The following is a 12,003-nucleotide window of genomic DNA, read 5'->3' as shown; positions in this document are numbered from 1 at the left end:
TCTACATAACAAATTATTCCCGTATATATCATTACGGGAAAGTAATCGGAGAGGTCTATATACAGGGTTAGCAGGGGATGTCGTGGTAATGGATAGAATCTGTGTACATTCTCCGCTGTTCTGCTACTTCAGTATATAAAGAGCCTGAACAATATTCACTTACATACAGATCCATATACTGACCTGATACAGATAAATATTTTTGGTAAGTAATAGAATATTGTGACACTATTAATGTTCAGTTTAATTATTAGTGTTTACAGAATCATACAGAGCTCTGCAATATAAGGAGGTCATGTGATCCGGGACAGGCACCGCTCCCTGGTACAGTGCCACTCAGTGCCCCTGTGCAGTATGATTCATGGAAGGCTTGATGCCAGCAGGAATACCCCTCACCCCTATCGCCACCCGTCCTCACAGACCCTATCACTACACTATGCCCAATGTCCTAATTACAAGTGTCGCTAATGATCAGGACAGGCCCCCGGGTGATGGACGCCATTCATGCAGAACTGTGACATGGGGAACCAGCCACAGTCCAGGCCTCATCAGACATGTCCATGAAGCTTCTACATCTCTGTAGTATTTCTGATATAGAAAACAATCTCTAGGCTTGATTTCCTGGTGAACGAAGCATTGTATAAAGCTCAGTGTATACCGAGATGAAATGGTGTAAAGAAGACATCAAGGATAAGATTTACTGCCCTCAAGTGAGCAAGCGTCAGAACTACCGCCACCTTATGTTTACCATACATATACAATACCGATGAGGTGTACATCCACACTCACTGCCCTCCTCCACATCCACACTCACTGCCGTCCTCTACATCCACACTCACTGCCCTCCTCTACATCTACACTCACTGCCCTCCTCTACATCCACACTCACTGCCCTCCTCTACATCCACACTCACTGCCCTCCACTACATCCACACTCACTGCCGTCCTCTACATCCACACTCACTGCCCTCCTCTACATCTACACTCACTGCCCTCCTCTACATCTACACTCACTGCCCTCCTCTACATCCACACTCACTGCCCTCCTCTACATCCACACTCACTGCCCTCCTCTACATCCACACTCACTGCCCTCCTCTACATCTACACTCACTGCCCTCCTCTACATCTACACTCACTGCCCTCCTCTACATCCACACTCACTGCCCTCCTCTACATCTACACTCACTGCCCTCCTCTACATCCACACTCACTGCCCTCCTCTACATCTACACTCACTGCCCTCCTCTACATCCACACTCACTGCCCTCCTCTACATCTACACTCACTGCCCTCCTCTACATCTACACTCACTGCCCTCCTCTACATCCACACTCACTGCCCTCCACTACATCCACACTCACTGCCGTCCTCTACATCCACACTCACTGCCCTCCACTACATCCACACTCACTGCCGTCCTCTACATCCACACTCACTGCCCTCCACTACATCCACACTCACTGCCCTCCTCTACATCTACACTCACTGCCCTCCTCTACATCTACACTCACTGCCCTCCTCTACATCCACACTCACTGCCCTCCTCTACATCTACACTCACTGCCCTCCTCTACATCCACACTCACTGCCCTCCTCTACATCCACACTCACTGCCCTCCTCTACATCCACACTCACTGCCCTCCACTACATCCACACTCACTGCCCTCCTCTACATCTACACTCACTGCCCTCCTCTACATCTACACTCACTGCCCTCCTCTACATCCACACTCACTGCCCTCCTCTACATCCACACTCACTGCCCTCCACTACATCCACACTCACTGCCGTCCTCTACATCCACACTCACTGCCCTCCACTACATCCACACTCACTGCCCTCCACTACATCCACACTCACTGCCCTCCTCTACATCCACACTCACTGCCCTCCTCTACATCCACACTCACTGCCCTCCTCTACATCCACACTCACTGCCCTCCTCTACATCCACACTCACTGCCCTCCACTACATCCACACTCACTGCCCTCCTCTACATCCACACTCACTGCCCTCCTCTACATCTACACTCACTGCCCTCCTCTACATCCACACTCACTGCCCTCCTCTACATCCACACTCACTGCCCTCCTCTACATCCACACTCACTGCCCTCCACTACATCCACACTCACTGCCCTCCACTACATCCACACTCACTGCCCTCCTCTACATCTACACTCACTGCCCTCCTCTACATCTACACTCACTGCCCTCCTCTACATCCACACTCACTGCCCTCCTCTACATCCACACTCACTGCCCTCCACTACATCCACACTCACTGCCGTCCTCTACATCCACACTCACTGCCCTCCACTACATCCACACTCACTGCCCTCCACTACATCCACACTCACTGCCCTCCACTACATCCACACTCACTGCCCTCCTCTACATCTACACTCACTGCCCTCCTCTACATCTACACTCACTGCCCTCCTCTACATCCACACTCACTGCCCTCCTCTACATCCACACTCACTGCCCTCCACTACATCCACACTCACTGCCGTCCTCTACATCCACACTCACTGCCCTCCACTACATCCACACTCACTGCCCTCCTCTACATCCACACTCACTGCCCTCCTCTACATCTACACTCACTGCCCTCCTCTACATCCACACTCACTGCCCTCCTCTACATCCACACTCACTGCCCTCCTCTACATCCACACTCACTGCCCTCCACTACATCCACACTCACTGCCCTCCACTACATCCACACTCACTGCCCTCCTCTACATCTACACTCACTGCCCTCCTCTACATCTACACTCACTGCCCTCCTCTACATCCACACTCACTGCCCTCCTCTACATCCACACTCACTGCCCTCCACTACATCCACACTCACTGCCGTCCTCTACATCCACACTCACTGCCCTCCACTACATCCACACTCACTGCCCTCCACTACATCCACACTCACTGCCGTCCTCTACATCCACACTCACTGCCCTCCTCTACATCCACACTCACTGCCCTCCTCTACATCCACACTCACTGCCCTCCACTACATCCACACTCACTGCCGTCCTCTACATCCACACTCACTGCCCTCCACTACATCCACACTCACTGCCCTCCACTACATCCACACTCACTGCCCTCCTCTACATCCACACTCACTGCCCTCCACTACATCCACACTCACTGCCCTCCTCTACATCCACACTCACTGCCCTCCTCTACATCCACACTCACTGCCCTCCTCTACATCCACACTCACTGCCCTCCTCTACATCCACACTCACTGCCCTCCACTACATCCACACTCACTGCCCTCCTCTACATCCTCATTTTCTTACCCTGCAGTTGTAGAGCTGGGGATCTGTTACAGTGAATATTTCAGATCCTGGACTCTTTCTCCTGCACTTTGACATTAGGATTAGATCAGGATCACAGAATATTTGATTGCATCTGACATGAGAAGGAAACAGAAGGCAAACGTTACGGATTAAGCAAATTGCCATTAGTCCGGAGCCGGTGCGGACTCCTCTTACTTGTCATTTGTTTGGTGTCTGACCTCACATGGGACTTTTCTGCTGTCACACTGAACAGAAGCCCCAGCACAGAGAGACCTTTCTTCTCCAGACCTGCAGCATCCAGCATGTGACAGCATCGCCCTCTAGCAGCAGCATGTGGTACTGCAGCCTCCTTGAAATCCTCAATTTGCATTTCCAAAAATATTTTTTCCTTTTTTTTTTCTGAAGATTGACAATTCCCAATCAGGACGCAGCGACTACGAGCCCCCCCATTACCGATACCTCCTGGCCGCCTTCTGCATCTTCCCGACTCCAGGGTCACCTGTTATCTTCCACCTATTCTCCAGCTCTGCTGCAGATCTCCAGACTGTTGCACATTACACATATTCCTCTATGCTGCGCCAAAACCACAAACACCTGCGCCCCCTTTCAGATTTCCAAAACACTCAGATTTACCATATAAAACATGTAGAGACAGCGAGGAAGCGCACGTCGGCCCTAACCCCTCGCCAAAGGTAAAGGCAGAAAAAACACAGAACAGATGTAGCAGAGCTGAGATTGTTAGACACAGCAGAGCACAGCCTGTCTAGTGCATTACTTCCAGGCAGGACAGATACAGCAATTTCATACATCGTTCATGAGAACGATCCACAGCACTCACCTTGCATGGCGTAAATTTATTTAATTTTGTAATTTACTTCTATTAAAAAAAACTAAAGTCTTCCAGTACTTATCAGCTGTTGTATGTCCTGCAGGAAGTGGTGTATTCCTTCCAGTCTGACACAGTGCTCTCTGCTGCCACCTCTGTCCATGTCAGGAACTGTCCAAAGCAGTAGCAAAACCCCATAGAAAACCTCTCCTGCTGTCCACACTGGAAAGAATACACACCTTCCCGCAGGGCATACAGCAGCTGATAAGTATTGGAAGACTTGAGATTTTTTAATAGAAGTAAATTACAAATCTCTGGCACTAGTTGATTTGGATTTTTTTTTCTTTTGCTAGAGTACCCCTTTAAGTGTGCTACAGATCCATGTGCACCTGTTACACAGGTGCAAACTCCACTCTGCTGCATCTATATCTGAAGGAGCCATATAAATAGGCCATCATTGTAATCCACAGAAAAGAGTAGTCAGAGTACCAGAAATGAAGGGGTTAACTTCCTATTACTACAACATTGTGGGTAACAAGTAGATTAGTCACTTACCTATTACTGACACACTACTAAGACACTACTGATCAGTCACTGACTAAGCGCTTGGTCCAAGAGCTTGCAATTGTAAGGTTTTAGTGCAGACAATGTATAAGTGATATGAACAACACAGGAAGGATAAGCAAATAGCACTCGTCTACACTACTCCCTGACCCCCAGTCACAGCAAGAGGTGACAACCAGGACCCCGCGCTGACAACCATGGCAGATGACCAGTCATAGATACACAACACTGTAACCAACCTCAGCACAGAGACCTGACACCAACACCCACACACCCCAGTGTCTGTGACAGAACAGCTACAGATGTAGCAGAGCTGAGCCTGTCACTCCATGGGTTATTACATGGGGCTGCAGGTAACAGGGAATTATTTGAACCAATCATCTATAATGTCAAAAAAAGAATGGCAGACAACATATAATGCATAATTTACAGCTGTCACAGTTTTCTGTGGTGTTACATAGGACTGCAGGTCACATCACAACATTATGACTGCTTAGAGTTATCATTGTGTTACCTGTGGTGTTACATAGGACTGTAGGTGACATCTACTACATTAACAGTACTCAGAGAGTTATCACTGTGTTATCTGTCATGTTACATAGGACTGCAGCTCACCTCTACTACATTATCTGTACTCAGAGAGTTATCACTGTGTTATTTGTGGTGTTACATAGGACTGCAGATGAAATGTGACATCTACTACAATATACAGTATGTATTCAGAAGGTTATCACTGAGCTATCTGTGGTGTTACATAGGACTACTACAATATCTGTACTCAGGCAGTTAAGACTGTTATCAATGGTGTTACATAGGACTGCAGGTCACGTCTACTACATTATCTGTACTCAGAATTATCACTATTACCTGTGCTGTTACATAGGACTGCAGGTGACATCTAATACATGAGCAGTACTTACAGACAGTTAAATGACAATTCCAGCTCTGCTACATCCACAGCCTTCCATTCCCAGTAGATGCAGAATCTCCAGTGTGAGTGCTGTGTATTGTCAGGTGCCCCTGGGCTGGTGATGCCTGCCTGGCAGGGGGAGGGTTAATGCCCAGGGCAGCAGCAGCAGCTCCTCTCTCTCCTTATCTCCTCCACTTGTTTTTGCAGCTGTTGAGATTTTGGGAGAAGAGGAGAAGCAAACAATGGCAGTGGGGGAGCAGAGGCCTTACCAGTGTGAGTGCCAGTGTGTGTGATCTCAGGCCAGTGCCAGGGGGTCCATTCCAGGGCACAGCAGAGCAGGGTTGCTGAGTCTGTGCAGAGCCCAGGGTGTGTGGATGTTACTGCAGACGATCACATCAGGAACTGCTTGCCATTCCAGAGCTCAGGCAGGAGGCTGGGCCACTCTGCAGCTACTGTGCAGCCAGCCTTAAAGGCGCAGGCCCTGCTGGCAGCTCAGGAGGGGGCAATGCTGCTGGGGAGGGGGCATCACACAGCATGGCTGCAGCCTGGGGGGCACTGTACTCCTATAATAAAGAAAGAAAAGTCATCTATAAAGACATGTAATATACAAACCATTACATGTAATATATCATACTGGATAAAAGCCATTCTAGAAGTGATAAGGACCATGCTATGGAGGAGGAAGGAGATGAAGGGTGAGAGCAGGTACCAGCCATGGATGACAGGGACAAAACTACAACTCCCAGCATGCCCTGAGCACAAGGGGCACTCCAGCTCTTATTTCAGTCATCTCCATCCTGCCGCAATCTATCTGGATAACAGTAAACGCAATAAAAAAAAAAATCCAACTTATTGCTGGCCATGCTGGGAGTTGTAGTTGTGTAACAGCTGGAGAGTTGCAGGTTGCTCTCCTATCTGCTATATGGGTCTTTCCAGCAGGTGTGGAACTACATCTCCCAGCTAGCCGGCAACTTTAGGGTCTCCAGCTGTTATACACAGGCAAAGCAGTAGGAGATATATATGTCATTCAGGGTCTCTGGAAAGGTGGGCTGCCTAAAATGTCATTAAATGACGGCCATCCACTCAATTTTCACAGTGTGTGACCATAGGGGGAGATTTATCAAACATGGTGTAAAGTGACACTGGCTCAGTTGCCCCTAGCAACCAATCAGATTCCACCTTTCATTCCTCACAGACTCTTTGGAAAATGAAAGGTGGAATCTGATTGGTTGCTAGAGGGAAACTGAGCCAGTTTCACTTTACACCAGTTTGATAAATCTTCCCCTATGTTCACACACTGTGAAAATTGAGTGGATGGCCGTCATTTAATGGTAAATAACGGCCATTGTTTTAAAGTAACAGCGTGTGAACATAGCCTTTCTGTGTTTTCAATCCACTCCTGGTTTTGGTTGCAAAACACTGACCAAAATACTGTGTGTGAGCATTGCCTAAAACAGGCCCTTCTTGTCCTTAGTTTGGGTGTGGGGGGGTTTGCAGCTCATTTCCATTGAAGTGACTGAAGCTGATCTGTAATACCACACACAACCTGAGGTCAGGGGTGGTGCTGTTTATGTAAGAAAGTAGCTGTGTTTTTACTAGTCCTGGATATCTCCCCGCCAAAGTGAGAAATCAGGGACTGATAGGAGGACGCCCATCTAAACCCGACCTGCTTCAAGATGGCAGCATAGCTATAGCAAAGGGTTTATGACTAGCTTTTAATCCAGGAGGCATCTGTGTGTAGCGCCATTTATAGCTCCGACCTTTCTCATATTAGAAGTCACTGTTCACATGTGGCACCGATGATACTGGATCCAGCGAACAACCCGGCGGCAAAAGGTAACAGGTAAACAGGCAGAAAGACTTACTATATTGTATATATGGCCACTGCACAGTAATACTTCTCCTATTCTGTATATAAGGACACAGTACTACTTCTCTTATTCTGTATATATGGCCTCTGCACAGTACTACTTCTTGTATTCTGTATATATGGCCACTGCACAGTACTATTTCTCTTATTCTGTATATATGACCACTGCACAGTACTATTTCTCTTATTCTGTATATATGACCACTGCACAGTACTATTTCTCTTATTCTGTATATATGACCACTGCACAGTACTATTTCTCTTATTCTGTATATATGGCCACTGCACAGTACTATTTCTCTTATTCTGTATATATGACCACTGCACAGTACTATTTCTCTTATTCTGTATATATGACCACTGCACAGTACTATTTCTCTTATCCTGTATATATGACCACTGCACAGTACTATTTCTCTTATTCTGTATATATGGCCACTGCACAGTACTATTTCTCTTATTCTGTATATATGACCACTGCACAGTACTATTTCTCTTATCCTGTATATATGACCACTGCACAGTACTATTTCTCTTATTCTGTATATATGGCCACTGCACAGTACTATTTCTCTTATTCTGTATATATGACCACTGCACAGTACTATTTCTCTTATCCTGTATATATGGCCACTGCACAGTACTATTTCTCTTATTCTGTATATATGACCACTGCACAGTACTACTTCTCTTATCCTGTATATATGACCACTGCACAGTACTATTTATCTTATTCTGTATATATACACTGCACAGTACCACTTCTCCTGTCCTGTATGCTGGGTGTAATCCTCAGTATCTGCTCTTATTCTATATATATGGCCACTGCACAGTACCACGTCTCCTGTCCTGTATACTGGGTGTAATCCTCAGTATCTGCTCTTATTCTATATATATGGACACTGCACAGTACCACTTCTCCTGTCCTGTATGCTGGGTGTAATCCTCAGTATCTGCTCTTATTCTGTATGCATGGACAGTGCACAGTACCACTTCTCTTATTCTGTATGTATGGACACTTCACAGTACCACTTCTCCTGTCCTGTATGCTGGGTGTAATCCTCAGTATCTGCTCTTATTCTGTATATATATACACTGCACAGTACCACTTCTCCTGTCCTGTATGCTGGGTATAACCCTCAGTATCTGCTCTTATTCTGTATATATGGACACTGCACAGTACCACTCCTCCTGTCCTGTATGCTGGGTGTAATCCTCAGTATCTGCTCTTATTCTGTATATATAAACACTGCAGAGTACCACTTCTCCTGTCCTGTATGCTGGGTGAAATCCTCAGTATCTGCTCTTATTCTGTATATATGGACAGTGCACAGTACCACTTCTCTTATTCTGTATTTATGGACACTATTTGGAGGCTCCTGGTGGTCATAGTATTTTCCCTGGTAATCTAGTCGTCATCCCTGAGGAACTTCTCATCCTGGAGTATATTTCCTTGTCCCTGGTGGTCCTATGTAGTCAGGCAGTCCCGGTGGCATAGCGCCAGCCTCTTTGCCCCACTGTGTCCACTGTTGGTTAGATGGCAGTGTAAAGCCAGTGGGCTGTGTGGGCTGGGGGTCTATCCTCTCTTACTACCCAGTACCACTTCTCATTGTATCATCATTGTACGGAAATCCCCTCTATGTATTTCTATTATGAGCTAATGGTGAGTTCTATAATTATGCCCAGTACAACTTCTATCATAACCAGGCAGCAGGCAGGAGTGCCTAGTACACTGAGTGAAGGAGTGAGGATGATGGGATGACTCAGACACTTGGTTACGTGGTTTCCTTCACATCCGCAGGGACGCCTCTAATTCGCTGCTTTGGGCTCGACAAGGAAAGTGCAAACAGTGAATAAATCTTTCATGGAGATACCAGAATGTGAAATATTAATGGGGGATTCTGCGCTGATACATTGTTACGGCTGCTCAGACCTTGAAGTGTGAGGTTCCCACTTCCTGTGAGCAGTGACCATCCAGGGTCCTCCTCAGCCTTCTCCCTGGTGGTCCAGTGAGGGTCTTGGCAGCTCGGCATGAGCAGTCTTATTCATTATAGTCCAGTGGACTCTGTCGCATCCCTGTCGGACAAGAAGAAGCTTCCTTATTCAATATTCCCCCCAAATTTATTTTTGCATTAATACATTGCCCACCCGTAGCTTTTCATCTTTCCAATATCAATTTATTATGGATTCTGCGCAGTTTATCTGTTATCTAGATGTATTCACCCCCACTAAACGCATAGAATCATCAAATCTCAGTCCACTCAGACACCGCTCCTTGCTCCTGACCCCCACCCTTCGTGTCGGGATCACATGCCCTCTGTCTCTTCAATAGGCTGGGTTAGCGATTCTATCCCTGCCCAATGAAGTGAGGGAGGATACTGAGAGAGTGTGTGCCCCCCCGCCTCTGAGCTTACCTGCAGCCCCCAAAAGTGTGCCCCCCCGTGGCTCATCCACAGTACCCCCCCTCCGACCTGCAACCCCCCGCCCTCTGCTCACCCTCGGCACACTGCCCCCCCCTTGTGCTCACCCGTGGCACCCCCCATGCTTACCTGCGACGAGAGTTGAGGTAGTGGTAGAGTGGCTATACCACTGCCTCAACTCTGCTATGCCACTACCTCAACTCTGCTATGCCACTACCTTAACTCTGCTATGTCACTACCTCAACTCAACTCTGCTATATCTTCCGGATATCAGCTCTGCTACATCATGGACCAATCAGGCATAAGCATTGCATAATGGGAGATGTAGTTTTCTGGCCAGCGCCATGTTGGATATAGATCGGCTTTTTAAAAAACTTGGAACTATGCAGCATCTAGAAAGACGGGAGAAGGCTCAAAATAGTTAGGGGGACTTGGCTGCTCGGCATGAGTCATCTTATCCATTAATAATCCACCCTCCCCCTAAGTGTTAAGGTGGGATCTCCCCTATCCCTAAAGCACTGACATCCCAGTCTTTGGTGGTTGGTCCAGTGGGACTTTCCTTGGCTACTTAGTGTTCGGAGGGGAGGGGGGGGGGGATTCCTTGCTCTTGTTCTATTGCTTCTCTTCTTTTCTGGTTAAGTGATAAGTCTGTGGTTTTAAATGGAAATCTACATCTCCCTGCAGTTTATTCTTCATTTATGGTAATATGGTGGGGGGCTCCTTATTGGTTTCCAGACCCCTGGCAGGCTAGGGGTCCCACATCTCTGGTCTCCCACTAACATTGCATTAGTTCAGAGAAAGCAGACATGTTTCCCATAGTCTGGTACTCCACTGTGTTCTCTCTCACTATCCCCTTGGTCTCTCTTCTTGCCATGCCCCCCACCCCATGACCAGGCTGCACAACAACGTTTCAGCACTGCAACGCTCCCTATGACATCCCAGGCTCCCTGTATAATTGCATCTCTCACTTCCACATGACTTCCAGGACCCCATCATCAACTGGCCCAGAGGGTGCAATAAAGATCTATAGCACAATGTAACATGGAACTAAACAACATTGTTACTACGATGTAAATATTTCTTAAAGGCGTACACACAGGGCCGGCATTGTGTCCGGGGGTGAGGGAGGTTACTTGAGGCTGACCCCTCTACATCTGTATCTTCAAGCTGTTTACTGTAAATGTCAACGAAAGAATCAAAATAATCATAAAAATGGCAAATAAGTCATAAAATGCACAGAAGACGCAGAGGAATTTGGTCAACAATGAAAACTAGGGAGATTCCAAGACAAATATACAGAGAGAGAACATTCATCATCGGCGTCAGACTCCCCCTTTCTTACATCACTCACTCCCAGGATTTACAGATCTGCTATCAAGTTGTCAAAAAGGTCAAATCAGGGAATTATATAAATATAGGTTTGATGTTGTCTCATATATAGTATACAATAATCCTGTACAAAGAGGTATACACAGGTAATGATGACCCCAGTACAAACCAGTATGCTCAGGTAGTGATAACCTCAGTACAGAGAAGTATACACAGGTAATGATGACCCCAGTACAGAGAAGTATACACAGGTAATGATGACCCCAGTACAGAGAAGTATACACAGGTAATGATGACCCCAGTACAGAGAAGTATACACAGGTAATGATGACGCCAGTACAAACCAGTATACTCAGGTAGTGATGACCCCAGTACAAACCAGTATACTCAGGTAGTGATGACCTCAGTACAGAGAGGTATACACAGGTAGTGATGACCCTAGTACAAACCAGTATACTCAGGTAGTGATGACCCCAGTACAAACCAGTATACTCAGGTAGTGATGACCCCAGTACAAACCAGTATACTCAGGTAGTGATGACCCCAGTACAGAGAGGTATACACAGGTAGTGATGACCCCAGTACAAACCAGTATACTCAGGTAGTGATGACCCCAGTACAGAGAGGTATACACAGGTAGTGATGACCCCAGTATATACAGGTATACACAGGTAGTGATGACCCCAGTACAAACCAGTATACTCAGGTAGTGATGACCCCAGTACAGAGAGGTATACACAGGTAGTGATGACCCCAGTACAAACCA

At 47.0% G+C, this 12,003-nt stretch overlaps 1 protein-coding gene across 4 annotated transcripts in view; it reads right to left on the bottom strand.

Annotated features, from left to right (window-relative positions):
- DAAM2 (dishevelled associated activator of morphogenesis 2) overlaps positions 1–6,025 on the bottom strand; it is a 168,747-nt gene extending 162,722 nt beyond the window's left edge. For 2 of the 4 annotated variants that reach the window (XM_069954830.1, XM_069954834.1), the window contains exon 1: positions 5,888–6,025. The gene's annotated coding sequence lies outside the window, so the exon portion shown is untranslated. The other 2 variants (XM_069954831.1, XM_069954833.1) reach the window with 2 other exon arrangements.
- Between the last annotated feature and the right edge of the window lie 5,978 nt (positions 6,026–12,003).

The sequence above is a fragment of the Dendropsophus ebraccatus genome, chromosome 15 (assembly GCF_027789765.1).
Source record: "Dendropsophus ebraccatus isolate aDenEbr1 chromosome 15, aDenEbr1.pat, whole genome shotgun sequence".
NCBI classification, from domain to species: domain Eukaryota; kingdom Metazoa; phylum Chordata; class Amphibia; order Anura; family Hylidae; genus Dendropsophus; species Dendropsophus ebraccatus.
The sequence above is the reverse complement of the archived record's forward strand: the minus strand, read 5'-3'. Positions and strand labels throughout refer to the sequence as shown.